Below are 12,988 nucleotides of genomic sequence, written 5' to 3'. Positions count from 1 at the left end.
GGGAAGCCTGCCCAGAGTGAGTGCGGATGGCAGACGGGCAAGCTCAGGCCAAAGGGGGCACCAACACTCAAGCAGTGCAAACAGTTCGCGTCCATAATTACTTACTATCTACTATATATGATAATAATTAATGTGTGCTAGGTATTGCGATGGAGAGAGATAAATGAGAAACGATTCACAGTCAAGTGGGGAACACAGATTTACAAACAAATAACTAAAATACAGAATTACAGTTCAAAACAAAAAAAAAGGTCATTACCAGAGATAAATAAGAAGTATGAGAAAAGGGTACCACAGAGTCAAAGGGAGGAAACAGTTTCGAGGGAAAAAAAAAAAGGAGGGGGTTAACTAGTAGGGTACAAAATATTATAGAGCATCCACATACAATGAGGACAGAAAAGATAACAGTTTGCTTCTTAACTTTTGTTAAGTAAATAAATTCTGAAATTTCATATTGAAAAAGGTGGTGTCTCCAATTAGGTATTTTCCCCCAGGAGTAGATTAGAAATTCCCATAGTTCTAAACACTGCATAAGACTAATTCAATGTCAAATACTTTAACAGTGTGGGATCTAAGTCCCTTACTGTATCAAGTGGGTAGATATCAATTCAAGTATATAGTCCTATATTTATTCAATCTCTTATTATAAACTTGCAAGCATATGACTGACTACTCCTCAAAGCATTAAAACACAGAAAATGATCTGATCACTAGTTCTAAAAGGACCGGTATGGAAAGAAGTAATTCCTTATTTCTAGGAATATGCTATTAACATGGGAGCGATTATGTATTTATTTAATTTTATTAACACGAAAGGCGAGAAATGCTCCACACTATGTAGTTGGGTACAATGAATTCAATAAACTTATGGAAGCAGGAAACAGTAAAGGAAGACAAACACTTATTATATAAGCACCCAAGTGTTATTTATAAAGATTTCTAAACCAACTGCCTGCTTTCCCAGTATAGTACCTAAAACCACGGGTAAAAGATACTCCATCTGAAGTGCCCATAGAGAATCTTCATCAGGAGTAGAACAAACTTTAAAAGTCTCAAGTTTCTAGGAATGAAGCCAGTTTGCCTTTAAATTACACTCAGAAGTAAAAGAGATAATTCCAAGCAGAAGCTACATTTTCTATGCTGATAATTCAATGTATAAATTGATGACTTAAAAACATCATTGACCATCAGGCTCCACGGTGTACGAGCAGCAGGCAACTGCTACTTTCACAAGAGGTACTTGTGTCTCATGAGAATATGCAGCAAAAAAAATTTAATCCTGAGATGAAGTTACAAATATGTGTAGCAAAGTGAAGGTCAATTGATTTGTAATAGGTGCTGGAGGGAAAAGACTGAGAAAATAGGAGTAAATCCAGCTTGTTAACAGCAGGAGTAAAAGGCAATCAAGTACAAGAATTTACTAAGTAGAGATAATGCTCCTTACTCGTGGTAGTGATGCTCTATAAAGTGGCTGTGAACACTGAATTCACAAGTCCTGACCCGCTGCTCCTAAGGGAAATACAGGATGAGGTTCCTGCGAGCTTCTGGGTCCAACGTTTACACCAACCAGTCAATACCTAACCATGTTTTATGTGTGTTTTTGTTAAAGACACCATATTTAACACATACTGTTGACTCGTTAACACTGGACTCCAGGCCAAGAACACGACTTACTGCTCACGCCTGAATAGAGCTTCACCAGCACACGTGTTTCCTCCGTAAGGCCCATCAGAGGTACGCCAGGCAGCCCTTCGTGCAAAGAAGGGAAACAAGTGGCCTCCACAGACCGTGAAGAGGACCCTGTGTGGAGTGTGACAGCCAGACGAGAAGGCAAACAGCACGTGGCTCAGCCCCAGCGGGATGTGCATGGAAAGTGAGTCACAAAGTCCAGCCACTCTGCCCACGTCCACGAGTGGCTGTGAGAGTGTCTGAGTGCTGCGTCTGGAGTTACAAATAAGTGTTAGCAACAGGTGAATTGGCACAAACGGAACCCACAAATAATGAGGGGTGACTTTACTTCTCTCTCAAATGTATTAAAAGAAAACAAACCTTTATTTTCCACCCCATTAATCAATCCTGCTTCCTATTAGAGTGACTGTGAACTGACAAGGGCCACCTCTCTTTGCGTCAGTTTTGCTTCCAGTTTAGAAAAGACACAATGTAACTGCATGTCAAGAAACTAAGTTAAATCCAGGACAAAATCCTGAGGGATTCCCTATGCTTCAATCACAACATTGTAACTTCTTGAATAAGAACATGTAAGGAAAATTCTGGATGAACTCAGTAAAGACTGAGTTTATGAATGGATCTGAACAACAAACTGGAATTCTTAATTCTGTATCTCCTCAGATTACACTTTACATGATAAGGATTCCCTTTTTCAAATTCTAAGGTTAATCTCATTCCTAGTGGATTCCTGACATGGAAAGGTTCAGAAAGGTACAGGTCTGATTCCATTTGACATCATTATTCTTCCACCAACTGTGAGAGCTTAATTTTATATATGAACACTCTACCACTGATTTCACGTAGACAACTTTGTTTCTAAGAGAAATAAAAATGTGCTCCATAGTCATGGGAGTAGAAGAATTTACTAAGTAGAGATAATGGGAAAGTCGCAGCTTAATAAATCCCTACAGTTTAAAAAGAGGTGCTGAGAATTCACTTTTCCATTACAAAGGCCTATGAGTGAACACAGCTGCAGGAAGCAGCCTGAGAAATATAGGGCAGATTTTGTTTTTTTAATGACCATTCTAGGGCTTCCCTGGCAGCGCAGTGGTTAAGAATCCGCCTGCCAATGCAGGGGACACGGGTTCAAGCCCTGGTCCGGGAAGATCCCACATGCCATGAAGCAACTAAGCCCGTGTGCCACAACTACTGAGGCCTGTGCTCTACAGCCCGTGAGCCACAACTACTGAAGCCCGTGCGCCTAGAGCCTGTGCTCCACAATAAGAGAAGCCACCGCAATGAGAAGCCCGCACAAAGAGTAGCCCCCGCTTGCCGCAACTAGAGAAAGACTGTGTGCAGCAACGAAGACCCAACGCAGCCAAAAAAAAATAAATTTATAAAGAAAAAAAATTACCATTCTAAGAATGGTGATGGATATTGTCTAATTCGTCCTACAATAATAGAATAACCTTCCTCCTCCCTCTCCCCATTCTTTCAAAAAACACTCACAGGCCATGTAATGTACTAGAAGGTACAAGATGAAAACAATCTGGCCTCAATAAATAGTGAACCTATTGGAAGAGACTATAAGTAAAGAGGTAAATAAAATCTAGTGTGGTCTTTCTGTAAGGTATCCAAACAAGTTTTGATCTACAGTTGAATTGATAAATAAGCTAAGGTACAGTCATAGACTGGACTACTACGCAGCAACAAGAATACATGAACCACAACCACATGTACGGGCGGCAGAAAGCAGGAGAGGGATCACGGAGAGCTACACACACCATACTAAGAAAAGTAAGTTTTCTTGTGGAGGATGTAAAGGGAGGAGATAGTGACACTGAAAAATTTTAAGGAGAAGATTCAGCAGATCTGAATTTTATACCAATCATTACGTCAGGCAATGTGAAGCATGCATTACAATGAGACAAGAAGACCACTTAGGAGGCAATTAAGGAAATCCAGGCAAAAATCACCATGAAGGTACAAATTATGGTACAGAGAGGACAAGAGAAATCAAGTATTTAGAAACAAAATGTTTGTGAGCAGGAGAGTCAAAGAGGAGCCCCAGAATCATTCTAGAAGGAGCATGTGGCATTTTTGTTCTCTGCAATATTTTTTGTAATAATAAGACTCTTTAAGGGTTAGCTAAGCTTTGCGGCCACAGAAAAAAATTGTAAAATGGAAATTGCAAAAGTTACCCCCCCAAATATTTTTGAATGTTGTATACATTGGATAGTTATTCTGTATTATATAGGTGGAACAGAATACAAACTGCAGACCTGCTGCATAATTGTGTATGTTGTAGTCCACACGTAGAAACTGTCATGTTTATAGATAAGGTAGCCCACGTGGAAGCTGACCTTCTGAGGAAAATATGTGAAAACCTTGAGGTTTTGTAACATCTTCAAAGAGTTAGAAATGGTGGACACCAGAACTCTTGATAAACAAAGTAAAGAACACAGTAGTATCTGTTATTTTAGTGCTGTTCTAACTGTACTGAAATAAGTGAAACAGTATAAAATATCAAAATGTTCTACATGTAGAAAGGAAAGTATTATTAAGTGAAACTTCCTTCCGTAACACAGAATGCAGTATGTGTGTGTATACATATTACATGTTTAGATATTTTAGTGAATTTAAGCAGAGGTCATCCAAAGACTTATAGGGAAAGAAGTAGATAGTATATTAACATAAGAATGAGTTACAGCATTTGAGTATGCTTCTGAATATGAATTCTTGTAACATTTCAGAAGAAAGTCTGGACAGTAATTAGATTAATATCCTATGAAGTCAATTTAAATCACCTAAAATCACTTTCTGTTCTCTTAAGTAGTAAATATAAAAAGAAGGACTTTCATAGCTACACCTTTATTTGTGTCAGTGAATAATTTATCTTTTATAATTGCTGACCATCTGAAGTGGCGAAGAGACTGGAGTGGGTAATCTAAAGCACTCCCAAGCAAACTGACGTAGAGAAAAAGGATGAAAGTCATATGCAAGATGCAAAATTTTGGCAAGAGAATAAAAGAAAAAAGAAACAAAACAAAACAAAAAGAATTGCACTTAGGATCTCTTTGGTTCTTTGGAGTTGGAGACCAATACTCAAGGCAGCTTGGATGTTTATAGAAACCACTGGTTTCTAGAAAGTTTTATAGAAACTTGCCAAGAGTCTTTTCTAATTTGATATTCTTGACAAGGAAGGTTCTATGAAGTCCTTGAGGTACAAATGACTTGGCAGGGAAAACTAATGGAGTAAATTTGGAAGAAACACAAGACATTTTAATATATTGTAGTGATAACATGTACTTGTTATTTTCAAAAGCTGATATTCTTCCGCTATGCGTATATACACAACACTAATTCAAAATTTATTTCTTTGCAGGAATTACCCAGAAGCTATCACTGGCTAAATTACAGTGGCTTATAAGTAGATCCAGTTTACACACACACACAAACCCACATGCACACACATCAATACAAGACTACAACATACATGCCTGATAACATACGAGCCTGGCTTAAGGGTTGCTCATGTCAGCTTCTGAATAAATGTTTTACTCACTGTAACAGCTCTATTCTCTGTGTGTGTGTGTGTATATATATAAAACTAATAAATATATATTAGTTTCCCACTCGTATTCATTTTTCCATTGTCTGGTAACATAAAAGAAGTCACCGTCACAAAGATCAAGCCTGGGTAATGGCCTCCTTCTGAGTAAGATAAATGGTTCAATTCTGCCTCTATATTCACATCTAAATAGAGTGCAATAGACAACAGACATTCTCTGATTAAGCTTTATCCCTCTAAATACTACCTCTCAGGATTTCATATTACAGAAATATCTTTGGCTGAAAGAATGGAAGGAATCCAAAAGAACTTACTCTCTGCTCAAATGCAGCATGAGCTGGCTACTGTGTTATCCACTTTCCCACAGTTTCTCATTGAATTATGCAACTCTGCAAGACAAGCATCTACTAGTTTCATTTACATACATGAGAAAACAGAGATTCAGAGTAAATTAAATGTTTATGCTGAAGGTCACACAGTGCACATTTAAATTTAGTTCTAATTTGAAAGCTCATGCTTTTACTACTATGTTAAAGAAATATTTAAAATATTACATAGGTAATACATTCACATTGTTAAAAAATTTTTAAATGATTGAAAATTATATATTTATGCGTGTGTGCTTGTCTGACCTTTGTCCGTCATTTCCCTCCCACTGACCCAGATGATAACACATAAGCATGTGTGTGCCTGCATACGCATATGCTCTTGCCTCCCCCTTGAAAACACTTTGCACACTGCTTTCCGTCCTGCTTTTTCATTCAACAATATTAGCTAGAATTACAGATGCATATGCTGTCTTACCCTACAATTCCACTGCTGGGGTTTTATGCTACAGAAATACTCGCACATCGGTTGAAATACCTTTTATACAAGTTATTCTTATATTTATGAAAATTCTGTCTTATTACGAATGTGTTAATATTTTGCAGCAGTGTGTGTAAAATGGTTAAGTGTCAGGAGTAACTTAAATGGCCATCGGTGGAGGACTAAGTAAGTACAGTACTGTGGAATACCATACTGCTGAAGGAGGACGAGAGGGAGTAACAGAAGGCATCCCAAATACAGAAATGGGTCAGCAAAAACTTAAAAGCCAGATAATGCACAGTACACGCAGGAGTCTGTGGTAGAGCCTTTTGTTAAGAGGAGTTTAGCAACGGGAATCAAAATAAAATTTGCTTCACGTTTTGACTCAGTAATCGCATTAATGAATCTCTCCCAGAGAATATGCTTAAATATGTGACAAGACGCAAGTATAACAAAGTTCTTTGCAGTACTGTTTGTAATTCTGCAAAACTGGAAAAAAAATCTGTATGACCTTGAGCAGAAAAATGATAGAAAAAACATTGGGACATCTATACAAGGGAACACCAAGCAGTTGTTAAACAGAATATGCAGATCTTTATGTTGACATTAATAAGTACACACAACACTTTTCAGTTAAAATACTAACTGCAGAACAATGTATCTAACATTTTGTTTACATATGTAAGGTCAGAAAGACAATATGTCAAAGAAAATGAGAGGCCTCCTCCCACCATAAACACACAAGAGTCGCACAAGTGTTCTCTATGCTTTCCCAGTCCTACCAGAGCTTTAGCCACTCTGAAAATTAAACCTTATTACAGGTTAAGAAATCCAGGATTTAAACATGCCAGGTACATCTCTGTGATGGCCACAAGTGTGAAACAGAAGTCAAATTATGTAAACTTCTAACGATAAACTCAACTCACGATGCTTCGGCAATGATACCAAAAGGTAATATAGAAGAACTTAAATGGAAAGGCAAAGTCTGAAGTGATACCTCATCACAATGAAGTCTTGCCATCAAGCCAGGCGACAATTTTAGCAATGCAGGTTTATGGGACTGACCAGCAATGTGTGCACGGACACCGGACACTGCCCTGGATCCAGAGGGCTTAGCACATCAACAGCAAAAAGCAATGTGAGGAACGGAAACTCAATGAGTCATGTGATCACAACAATCACCTGTTTTGGGGCTTTCAAATCAGTTACCAAATCCAAGATGGGGCAAGGATTAAGAATTTTCCTATTTGCTATGTGAGCAAAGCAGAAAGCTAATCAACAGAGGCAAGTGCTAGCCTTAAACCACACGTGCAAAAACATACCACGTATAACATCCACAGTAAGGATGAATTAAACATCAAAACTGATTCTTAAATTATACTCTTGGGCTTCCCCGGTGGCGCAGTGGTTGAGAATCTGCCTGCCAATGCAGGGGACACGGGGTCGAGCCCTGGTCTGGGAAGATCCCACATGCCGCAGAGCAAGTAGGCCCGTGAGCCACAACTACTGAGCCTGCGCTTCTGGAGCTTGTGCTCCGCAACAAGAGAGGCCGCGACAGTGAGAGGCCCGCGCACCGCGATGAAGAGTGGCCCCACTCGCCACAACTAGAGAAAGCCCTTGCACAGAAACGAACACCCAACACAGCCAAAAATAAGTAAATAAATAAATAAATTAAATTATACTCTCAGCATACCTGGGTAATAAAACTGACATTGACTTGACACGAAGGAATGAAAAATGAAGAAATGATCACTGTGGACTATAAGGTAGCAGAAATAACAAGAGCTATCATCAAGCAAGCATCAGTAAGGTCAAAAGTCAGAAGCATGGAAGAAATATGGGCTGAAAGTTCTCTTCTTTGGTAACTCTTCCCTCTTTTTGTTGGGTATGACATATTCTAACACTTAATTACTCCCACAGAGGAAATGCTTTTCTAGAAACTCTTCTTCACAATTACAAAGAGCTGAGAATCACACAGTAAATTTTTGGTAGTTAACCTGGGCGAGACTGTTGCTTGGAGCTGCTACCTCCAAACACTAAGCTTCCCAGCGAACAGGGCTGCTGTGGCCCATGAACTCATCTCTGTGGAGGGCCCCACCGAGAGCCCCGCGTGTTCTACAGCTCGTGCCAACACCCCTTTCAACTCTCCAAAGGCTCACTTGCAACTCTGCATAAATTGCCAGTGTCTCTTGGCTCCAGAGACAGCTTCACCTGCAGGGCTTCATTTTTCTGTTTGACACCTACTGTTGATTTTCCTGCATACTACAAAAGAGCCCTCTTCAGTGTTTCTCACACAATGACACAATCACTCCTCTGTAACTCAGAAGAGGATTAATGATTGGGTTTTATTTGATTGTAGTTTTGATTAATCCTGACTTTGTTCAATTTGTGACCTTTGCTGGAATCCCAAGGGCTGGGAATTAGAAAATGCACACTGCACCACTGTACTCGGAGCAGTCTGAGCTTGCCAATTTACTTCATGCCTCATTAGCCACAAAAGCTATGAAATTGTAGTCCAAAACAGCTTCACATTTTTTCAGGGTATGGGTACAAAATTCTGTATGAGCTTTTCTTTCTGATTTAAATATAGTAAGCCAATAATTAAGTCTATCCTGGTTAAGCTCATAGGGTCGTAATTGCAATTGGCAGTTACCTCAGTAAATTATCAAACCCAGGCAAGTCATATCATGATGTAGCTGTCCTGACTTCCTGAGGCTTGGAATTATTAATAGTTTTTGTGAAAGGGTGGGAAAAAAAATCCAACTTTTTGGTTTGCAAACAATTACAATATTCTTTAATAAGTTTGTCTTTGGCATTAAACCGAATTTATATGACTAAATTTATCCTAGTTTGTGTTAAATCTTAAAGATATCACACTGTGGAAAAGTTGCTGTAGTTTTTCATTATTTACTATTTGAGAATCAGCTATTTATAATGTTTTTATAAATAATTTATAATACACAACATTCTACATAAAAGTGTTACCTTTTGGAGCTCCCAGAATCAACAAATTATTTATAAGAAACTGTAGAAGATGCCCCTTTCTGTGATAATTCTGCTATGGATTAACTAAAAAAAAAGCTCATTAAAGAATGGAGAAAGTATACATATAAATGTACACTGCTTCACCAATTTTTGATGCAGGAGAGGTCCAAAGCTCACCATGTGATACAATGCCTTAAATTCTGCATTGTACAAAAAGGACCCCTCAAGTTCCAGTTTTGTTAAAGTAGGGCTACTACTTAAAGACATTTGAAAGTAATTTCAGTTTAAAACACTTTTAGATTAAAGAAATTTCCCCCCATAGTCAATGATTACCTCACTTTTACCTAATTCAAAAATGATTTTTAAACAATGATTTTTACTTTTATCTTCTTTCCAAAACATTCAGCTTTAGTTTCACAGAAATATTTTTTTTCTTACAAGTATGTCATTGGTTCCATATAAGATAAAAACACATAATTACAATATCCTGAATAACTGGAATAAACAAGTGTGGAAAAAACCATAACTAACTTTCAGTAATCACTCAACACGTTAGCTGAGATGTGTGGGGTATATTTCAGGATCTGGATTGTGAATGGGACAGTACAAGTAAAATGTTTAAAATCAAACTCAATTTGTGTGAAAGAATGGACCAACTCACAAATAGGGTAGATGATTCAAGCCTAAAAATCAATGTGATTTAACAGAGAGTGGTCTTTTTTTTTAGGAATAAGGGAAGAATCAACCAAAGTTAATATATTAAATTATATATTTAAGTATATTAAAATATATTTTAAAAACAACTGCTTTTCTTCTCTGAGAAGCAAATGCATTTTAGAATCACCCTCAATGGGTTAAGAGATCACAGGCAAACATACTACCCTCTTTTACTTGTTTCTGTCTATCACCCTTCATGCTTAAGACCAGAGGTCAAGCTAAAGGTACTGAAGGGGCATTCAGCAGTACTAAATTCAGAACAAAAACTCTAATGGTGTATGCAACCACACCCCTGTCACAGATAAACAGCCCCACTTATTCCCACTTATTTCCTTGTATGAGGAAATCATACAAATAGTAGCCACAAGCAGGAGAAAATGCACTGTTAAGAGAAGAAATTATGCTATCCAACCCCCAAACTGAGACGCAAAAGACAAAATGATGTTCTTGGGGGAAAGGGGGGTTATACTGTTTTCAAACAATGCAATTATGTAACCCTGGATAGCATAAACAAGAATTGGTTTAGTTTTCCATACTACAAATTCAATCATAGAAAGCCAATGGAAAAGTTTTTATATTACTCAAACTTAATTAAATTCCATTCCATTCAGCTCTTGAAAACACTTATTTTTGGCTATATAACGTATCTCCACAGGAAGAAAGAAAAGCATGACTAGTTCAAGAGAAACAGCCAGAAAGATAATTGATAACTCTATGTAATAAAGCAACTGCTCTTTTTTTTGAGCAAAAAAATAGAATAGTGCTTATAAAGTTCCACTCCAAGAAATTTCTAGTCTAAAATAAGTTGTACAAGTTAAGTCCTGGTATCCCAGAACCTATACAGAAAAAAAATTCTGACTGTGATGCTTGCAGGCAATAAAGCAACAATGGATCTAGGTTAGAAGTGACAATAAAAATTGCATTGATAAATTACTTTCGTAGACATATGTAGAAACACCAAAGGCACATCTCTCTCTCTTGTTCTCTAAGTTCATAAGGCCTTTCGTATCTCACTACCAGAAAAAAATTCCTTACACTTGATCACCCCAGTTCTACTATTTTAGGTTTTTGCAACTGATTCTATTAACCAACAACCACCGCCACATTAGATTTTTAATGACACTTATCAACCTACTCCACATTATGTAACTGAAGCAGTAACCTGAAGAATCTGGTTCACTACAAATGAAACCAAAGACTCTGCACTGTGTTTCTTAAAGAACAAAGTCTCAATGGGAAAATGGAAAAGGAAATAAGAAGAAGACATTCAAAAACAGTATATCCATGTCAGTCAATACATTATATTAAATCATAATTTAAAAGTTCTACATGAAAGATGGAGAAGATTAAAATTCAAGCAAATTACCTCAGGATTTATGTATAAAATCCGTGACATGGGCTCAAAGGCCCTGCATGATGTAAATCTTGTCCTTTTCACGCGTTCTGAATACCTAACCCCATTTTCTACACTTGACCACACTAGCTCTCCTTCAGATCCTTGAACACCCTAAGCCCTTCCCATCACTGGACCTCTCTTTATGCTAATTCCTCTGCCTGGAATGTTCTGCTCTTCCTCCAGTTCCTTACTGGCTTCTCAATCAGATGGCACTGCTACTCATTCCTCAGGTCTTTTTTCTATCTAAATCTTTAAATACTTCCAATATTTTTTTTCAGCTTATTGAGACATTATTGATGTATAACATACACAAGTTTAAGGTGTACCACATGATGATTTGATACACAGTGATGCACAGCTTGCTTCTTTTAATGGTATCTCATAATTCATGTTGGCCTTCTTCACTCCTTTTTATTCCTTTTGCTCCTCTGACTGGATGATTTCAAGTGACCTGTGTTGTAGTTAACTAATTCTTTCTTCTGCTTGGTCAGGTCTGCTATTGAAGCTCTCTAGTAAATTCTTCAGTTCAATCAATATATTTTTCAACTCTAGGATTTCTGTTTGGTTTTCTTCAATGGTTTCTCTTTCTTTATTGAACTTCTCATTTGTTCATGCATTGTTTTCTTAATTTCATTTAGTTGTCCAGCTGTTTTTTTAAATTGAAGTATAATTGATTTACAATGCTGTGTTAGTTTCAGGTGTACAGCAAAGTAATTTAGATATATATATTCTTTATATATATAATTCATATATCTATACATTCTCTGTGTGTGTGTGTAAATATATATATTCTTTTTCAGATTCTTTTCTCTTATAGGTTATTACAAAATATTGAGTATAGTTCCCTGTGCTATACAGTAGGTCCCTGTTGGTTATCTATATTACATATAATAAAATTTATATATTTGTTAATCCCAAACTCCTAATTTATCCCTCCTCCTCTTTCCCCTTTGGTAAACATAAGTTTGTTTTCTATGTCTGTGGGTCTATTTCTGTTTTGTATGCAAGTTCGGTTGTATCTTTTTTTTTTTTTTTTAAGATTCCACATATAAGTGATATCATATGATATTTTATCTTTTTTGTCTGGCTTACTTCACTTAGTATGATAATCTCTAGGTCCATCCATGTTGCTGCAAATGGCATTATTTCGTTCTTTTTTATGGCTGAGTAATATTCCATTGTATATATATACCACATCTTCTTTATCCATTCATCTATCAATGGACATTTAGGTTGCTTCCATGTCTTGGCTATTGTAAATAGTGCTGCAATGAACATTGGGGTGCATGTATCTTTTCAAATTATGGGCTGTTTTGTAGTTCACTGAATTTTTTAAAGAGGATTATTATTCTAAATTCTTTCCCAGACAATTCATAGATCTCCACTTCTTTAGGGTCGATCATCGGAGTTGAATTAGTTTTCTTTGGTGGAATCATGCTTCCTTGATTATTCATGATCCTTTTGGCCTTGCTTTGGTGCTGTGCATTTGAGAAAGTAGGCACTTCTTCCAGTTTTTACAAACTGGCTTTGGCAAGCAAAGCCCTTCATTGGTCAGCCCATCCAGAGATTCTGGGTAGGCCGTCTGGTGGTATCTGCAGGCAGACTGGCTAATGGAGTCCCTGAACAAACAGATCAGGTACCTGGGTCAGTGGAGATGAGCCTGGTGCTTGAGTCTGTGCTGATGGGCTGAGACCTGCATCTGCATGGGAAGATGTGGATCCTGGGTCCACTGGGGTGGACCTGGTATTTGGGTCTGCAGGTATTTGCATCTGCAGGAGCCAGCCCAGTGCTGGGAAGGGCCAAGAGCCTGGTTTTACAGGAGCCAACCTGAAAGCTGTGGCCAC

At 37.6% G+C, this 12,988-nt stretch overlaps 1 protein-coding gene across 16 annotated transcripts in view; it reads right to left on the bottom strand.

Annotated features, from left to right (window-relative positions):
* Positions 1-12,988, bottom strand: part of ERC1 (ELKS/RAB6-interacting/CAST family member 1) — a 415,918-nt gene that overhangs the window by 141,478 nt on the left and 261,452 nt on the right. The window lies entirely within an intron of this gene.

The sequence above is a fragment of the Balaenoptera physalus genome (assembly GCF_965194825.1).
Source record: "Balaenoptera physalus genome assembly, chromosome: 13".
In the NCBI taxonomy this organism is placed as follows: domain Eukaryota; kingdom Metazoa; phylum Chordata; class Mammalia; order Artiodactyla; family Balaenopteridae; genus Balaenoptera; species Balaenoptera physalus.
This window is presented reverse-complemented; position numbering and strand designations above follow the sequence as displayed.